General features: G+C 45.5%; 1 protein-coding gene across 1 annotated transcript in view; it reads right to left on the minus strand.

Annotated features, from left to right (window-relative positions):
- DENND1A (DENN domain containing 1A) overlaps positions 1-5,858 on the minus strand; it is a 428,365-nt gene that overhangs the window by 194,801 nt on the left and 227,706 nt on the right. The gene's annotated exons all lie outside the window — the stretch shown is intronic.

Consider the following 5,858-nt stretch of genomic DNA (forward strand, 5'->3'; position numbering starts at 1 on the left):
AACAGACTGCTGTGAGCCTGGCTTGCGTCCTGGTGCGCCCATCACAGGCCGCCTGAAATTGCACTGGTGGGAAGAGGGAGTGAGGGCCTATGAACTTGGTGCCTGGGTCTCACTCCCCCGTTCCTACCGCTTGGAACTATCCCTTAGTATATAACGTAAATTTATATCTTCAAACTGGGCTGTAGAAGAATATCTAATTCATAAAAAGTACTTGGAAATGGAGAGGAAAAGACAAAATCTAGCAAAGTGGTGCTTAAAACCTCAAAGAAAGCCATCACTACGAACACTTCTGCCACGGCTGGGTAGCAAGGGAGCCATGCGGAAGCTTGGGTTTGGGACGCTAACACATCTGAATTTTATATACATGGTTGTGGTGTGCAATTTACTTAAGAAGTACCTTGATCTTTACAAATATCAATTTACTTTATTAACATGGTTAAGCAGTTTCAAGCATTTTATATGGAAGGACTGTGTTTCTAATGGCCCAGAAGGAGAAGGCCTGACCATGTCCCTCCCCTATTTACACACTTCAATGGCTCTCCATTGCCCCATAAAGTTCAGACTCTTTAACACGGCTTACAAGGCCCGGGGTGGCTGGCCCTTGCCCGCCTACCTCAGCTCTCCTCTCCCCCTTCAGCTTCATGCCTCTATCAGGTGCTGAACCACTCACATTTCCTGGAAAACTCTATGGGCTACACGTTAAGTCTTTTAGATGCCTGGTGAATAAGGTTGAATCCTTATTCACCTGTTAGGTTTCAGTTTAGGCACTCCCTCCCAGAAGCACAGCCCTCAAGGCTAGGCTCGGTGTCTACCCTACCAGAACCTACAGCATCCCAAATTCACTGCAATTACTTTCTACTTGTCTCCATCTGCTCTAGACAAAACTCTGTAAAGGCAGGGATTATGTCACAGTCACTATTTTATATAGACTTCTAGTATGAGGCCGTGCCTGGTACACAGAAGGCTCTCAAAACGTTACTGTAGAAGGGGACGTTTGCTGGCCAGGCACTGGGATGTGCTGGACACAGACAGGACTCACTCGCTGACTCCTTACCAAAATCCCAAGAGGCGGGTACTACGGGCTATTACAGAAGAAGACACTAAGATACAGAGAAACAAGGTATCACATCCGAAGTTACCACAGCGGGGGAGTGGTCAAGCAGGGGGCTGAAGTGCATCTACCAAATCCTACACCAGTGCCACGCCCATTCTGGAACATTCCTCCAGCACTGAAACCCAGGAGAAAACAGGGCAGGTGCAAAACAATTTTGTTGAAACACCCTCTCTAGGAAATGAGGATGATGACGGTGAGCCTTGGAACTAAAAGTCCTTGAAACACAATTTTAAAACCATCAACTTAACCATGTCCTTAGCTTTAAGGCCAGTGAGGAAATAAAAATAGCAGTGGTTGTCGGCCTTTATTAAATTCTTTATGTGCCAGGCACTGTGCTAGGCACCCAATGACCATTCTCCTACTGGATCCTCCAGAACAGTCCTGTAGGGCAGAGATTGTCAAGGGGTCCGTGGCCCGTTAGGAACCAGGCCGCACAGCAGGGGTAAGCGGCGGGAGGGCGAACGAGCGAAGCTTCCTCTGTATCTGCAGCCGCTCCCCAGCGCCAGCATCACCGCCTCAGCTCCGCCTCAGATCCTCAGGCATCAGATTCTCACAGGAGCACCGGTCCCTGGTGCCGGAAAGGCTGGAGACCGCTGCTACAGGGGAGGTCAACCACTGCCCTCATTTTACAGGTGAGAAAACGCTCAGCGATCAGTTACTCTGCCCAAGGTCACACAAGGAGGAAGTAGGGAGCCAGAATCCAGAGCCCCACATTCTAGCTGCTCCCCTTCACTGTCTCTGTGTCTAGGAAGAGCTTCATTTACGCCGAACCTGAGCCCCTGCCCGGAACTGTCATTGCTGCCACCTTCCTTCCTCCGTCCCGACCATTCCGCCACCAAGGAATGAGAGAGAATGTCGTTACTCTAAGCATTGCTTGTGAGGCCTAGAAAGGAAGGTCTTCATTTATCAAACAGGAGAAGCACCTGCTAGCAGACATGGCACAGAAGAGGAGCTGCAAAAACATCTCCTGAACTAAACTGAGGTCGAGAGAATAAAAGGAAACAGTCACTGTGTAATCTGGCCACGTTTCGGTGTCTCCGAGCTGCCAGCTGACATGATCATTCTCTCCAAGAAGAAACTAGGTCTATGCCAATCCCCTTGGCTATCCTGGTAACTTACCACCAGACTCAAATTAATGTTTGCTGAAATGAGAGAGAGATAAAAAGGCAGAAGGGGGGATAAGAATGACGATGAGCTGTAAACGTGTCACTTTAGAAGGAAGGTGGACTTTTTAGGGTGACTCGGTTACAACTGAACAAACAGCACGGACCCTAATAAGAGCATGAACACTAGAATTAGGTCTTTCCTCAAAATAACCTTTTCCCGAATGAGAATGTTAGGTTACAATTTATATTTCTTTGAGTGCAACAAATTTGAGTGTCATAAAAATGGTTAAAAAGTCTTCCTATGGTAGCTTTTTCTAAACTTTTATGAACATCTGCCACATTCATTTGAAGTTTAAAAAATTCTGGCACATATGCAAAGGCATAATAAGGTGCCTATAGCTTTCAAGAAAAAATAACAAGACAGTCAAAAATAAGCCTTTTGCTGAATTGCCAGTAAGAAAACTAGTACGGGAGAGGGGATGGGCCTTCCCGAGCTCCCTCCTTACAGAGCTGTCTGTCCTTCCGCCCAGGTACGAGCTCCTCCCCCAGCACTGCAGCCCACAGCTCCTGGCAGGAATCTCACGGGCAGCATCCTCCTCATCCGAAGGGTATAATAGGACCAGATAAACTCAGTCCAGAAGCATGGCTAGAGCATTCCGAGTCTGAGCTGAAATCCATGGGAGGAGACTGAAAGACTAAAGTCCAAGATTTTGTAGTTCCTGGCTGCCTAACGCACCCAGGAAATGCTACTTTGTTCAGGAAGTATGTTAGCCGGCTTCAAGTGTGGGGCAGCTACTTTTTCTTTTTCTTTTAGTGCTGACCACACAGGAGTTCAGCACGGCAAACCCCTCCCCTACTGTAGCCTATCAACAGGGCTAAGAAGGAGCTCAGCCAGTGCTTCTCAAACCTCCTCGCTTAAAGCCTTTCAAAGACTGAGCAGAGTGGACTTGCACCCATTTACCTAAGCGCAAAACTCTGTCTCAAGTTTTAGCTTGAAAATGTATGCACGTTTTACATCGCATGTTTTACGAACAAAAGGCCTTGTTTTAAACTACTTACAACCATATAAAAGTAAAAAATGTACACCCTTCATCTTTAACTAAAATGATGGTGCTGGGTTCTCTGCAAACAGTGATGCCTGCTGGAGGGCTCTAGATGTGTTCTGGATCCCAGCTTTCCGAGCACTCACTCAGTCCTTTTCAGAAAGCACCTGCTGGGTGCACTGCGATGTGCTGGGGACGCCACAGTAAATGAAGCACAGTCCTTATTCTCAAAGAGCTTATGCTCTAAGGGATGATGGCGAGGGACAGAGAAGTAAACAGCTATCACCCAGAGCAGCAGGTACAGTAAGTCAAAGACAATGACAAAACGGGAGGACTTCTTAGAAGAGCTGGAGAAGGGCAAGGCTTAGCCCTGCAGGAATAGGGGTGTGGTTAGAGATCAGAGAGCACACGGTTAAGGAGGGACAGCGAGAGGACAGAAGGCTTGACGGCAGCGAAGAGACTGAGTAGAAGTCAGGGCCGTGCAGAAGGAGACTGAAAGGGTGGCTACTAAAGGTACAGGAACCCGGCAGAAGGCAACCCACTAAATGCCAGGACTATGAACTGAGTTTTATATTCATCTTCAGAACTCCAGGATCTAGCAAAATATTTGGAACATAAGAGGTCTTCATTTTGCTTTAGCAAATGAATGAACAAGGCTTTGCAAGAATCCAAGAAAGCAAAGCAAACTGTCAGTGCAGGCAGTAAGGACGGAACAGGGCAAGAGCCATGTCAGAGACTTGGTGACTATTTAGAACGAAAGAATGAGGAAGGGGAGCATTCAGCCATGCTCGGTGTGTCCTGTTTTTGGTGCCTTTCCAGGCAGTGGTGCCATTCACAGAGACCGGAAACGCTGGAAGGGGAGTGAAACAGCTTACTGTGTGTGTGTGTGTGTGTGTGTGTGTGTGTGTGTGTGTGTGTGTGTGTAAGGCTGAATTTGAGACATCTATCGTACATCTAGGTGAAGTTCAACTGGTACCTGACACTTTGGACCTGTGTTCAGAGAGAGACATGCTACCGTTAGAAACGCCTCTGAGAATCACTGACACTACCTTGGTAGCTGAAACAAAAAGCCTTAAACGAGATGACTGGAGGGCACGTAGAGAAGAAAAGGAGGCTAATACCAGCAAGACTAGCAGCCTGGACAACGCCGAGGGTAAAGGGACATGAAAAGGAGTCTGAAAACGCCTGTGCTGGAACAGTCTGGCGGGCAGGAGGAGAGGCAGGGAAGAGCTGTGGACTCCAACAGACAAATGGTCTTCAGACGAGTGTTTCAAACTCCACAGTAATTGGCACTGAAGGCCTATTAGAAAAGTAGTCAATTTACATTTTTCATACAGGAGCTTTGAATACATCCCCAAACCTGACAAACAAAGGTAAAACACAGAAGAAATCTCTTCAATCTGATCTACATACACCGCCCAAGACAGTCCGTAAACTGTGCTGCATGTGCTCGGGGCTGGGTGACGACAAGGAGGAACTGTTAACAGAATGTAGGAGCCACATGGCCGTCCTGTCAAATTAGAAATTTGAGCAGATTTCTGTGGTCTATTTTGATCAAGATTCTCAATGTCAAACAAACAGGTTTTTCGATAACCAACTTGTTTCATTTTCGTAAGCACAATAGCACAGTGTGCAACAGTTAGCGAAGAAGCAGGTGGTCCTCGTCGACGTGAAATGAAGGGAACAGAAGAAGAGAAGTAGCACTTCCTTTAAGACATGCAAAGCATCATCACAGACGGATATGGCTTTAGATTTTCCCTCTGAGAGCTTATCTCCTGTGCAAAGCAGGCAAGCCCCCCACCTCCCACCCCATTTTGCTCTAGTACAAATTTAAGCTTTCTCCTGAGGAGGGAAAAGCTTAGGGTTCATATCTACAAATCAACAGCACTTACAAAAGCACAGATAAGTCCTTTGAAAGAATTGCTATCTAATTGGTACAGCCAGGCAGAAAGCAATCTGGCACCAGATTCATAGTTTTGACCAAGCATTTCTACATCAGGGGTTCTGTGCTAAGGAACTAAGTCAAAATGCAGAGAAAACCTTATACATAAAGATGTTCACTGAAATGCTATTTATCATAGTGAAAAATTATAAACAACGTAAGTTTTCCACAATAACAGGAAAATGGTTAAGTTGTGATATATCCAGTGGAATGACAAGTAGCAAATTAACAATTATTATTACTGAGAGTAAATAAAAACGTGTAGAAAACCCCATGCCAAAATATCAAGTGACATATAAAATGTAAAATTTTATATATAAAAAACATCAATTATGTACGTTTATACAAAATATATATTTATAGAATAAAGACTAGGAGGAAGAACAGTAGAATGCTAACAGTGGCTGAACTTAGAAAAATGGCATTGTGGATAATTTTCATTTTCCTCTTTATACTTCTACATACTTTTTACACATTTTCTACAATGAAAAATGTAATACTGTTATAGTGGTTGAGAACAGACATCATTTTGAAAAGCAGATCATTTCCCTCGCCTCGTTCAAACCCTTTTTCCTCCTGCTTCTTTGAACTTCATTCCCTCACCCGTGAAAACTGACAATCTCCAAGCAAAAGGGAAAAGCACCGGAACGAGC

The sequence above is a fragment of the Pteropus alecto genome, unplaced genomic scaffold, assembly GCF_000325575.1.
Source record: "Pteropus alecto unplaced genomic scaffold, ASM32557v1 scaffold67, whole genome shotgun sequence".
NCBI lineage: Eukaryota > Metazoa > Chordata > Mammalia > Chiroptera > Pteropodidae > Pteropus > Pteropus alecto.